At 56.6% G+C, this 735-nt stretch overlaps 1 protein-coding gene across 1 annotated transcript in view; it reads left to right on the forward strand.

Moving 5' to 3' along the window:
- The first annotated feature begins 621 nt into the window (after positions 1–621).
- PLAGL1 (PLAG1 like zinc finger 1) overlaps positions 622–735 on the forward strand; it is a 140,816-nt gene continuing 140,702 nt past the window's right edge. The window contains exon 1 of the mRNA XM_023729442.1: positions 622–686. The gene's annotated coding sequence lies outside the window, so the exon portion shown is untranslated. The remainder of the gene's footprint in view (positions 687–735) is intronic.

Here is a 735-nt window from a genome sequence, read left to right on the forward strand (position 1 = left end):
GGCAAATCATCAACATAAACACCTGCTGAATGAGCCAGGCACTGTTCTAGACGTTTTACACCGTTCCCTTCTTTAACTCTCGCAACCATCTTTTGATTGTTTTACCGTGAAACTAAGGAAGCTTAAGCTTCAGGCCCTCTCACTTGTGAAGGTCCCTTCTAAAGCCCTGATCTAATTTTGTATCTTCCCCCTCCCCCTCAAACGTTTAACTTTCATGCCCCACAAATCTGGATTTGTCCCCCGATAGGTACTATTATTTTCCTCATTTTACAGACAGAAGGAAAGGAAGTACCTTACACAACTAATAAGCAGTGGAGCACCATTTGAACCTCATTAGCTTGACCCCTGAGCCCAAACTCTTCACGGCTGCAGGTGATGACAACAGTTATGTTCTGAGCGAGAACAAAGCGCAAACGCCAGGGAGGGCAATAATAGCGCAGAAATCCCCCGCGCGGCTAACGTGCGCAGGCTGGAGTCGGAGAGAGATCTCGCGCCCAGGCTCCCCGCCCCTTCCTCCCCTTCTCCTTTTCCGCGCCGCCGACTCGGAGCCGCGCAGCACGCCCGGCGGCGTCCCACACGGGCTCGCTTCCTCCGAGCAGTGGGCGCCGCGTTGCCGTCGCGTCGGGTCCGGGCTCGGGAACTTTCCAAGTGGGAGAAACTTGGCGGCGAGGCGCGAGGGCGAAAAGGTGAGGCGCGGTGGGCCGGGATGCTGCGGGGGGCGGGGACGCGCGGGCC

The sequence above is a fragment of the Trichechus manatus genome, unplaced genomic scaffold (genome assembly GCF_000243295.1).
Source record: "Trichechus manatus latirostris isolate Lorelei unplaced genomic scaffold, TriManLat1.0 scaffold00002, whole genome shotgun sequence".
NCBI classification, from domain to species: Eukaryota; Metazoa; Chordata; class Mammalia; order Sirenia; family Trichechidae; genus Trichechus; species Trichechus manatus.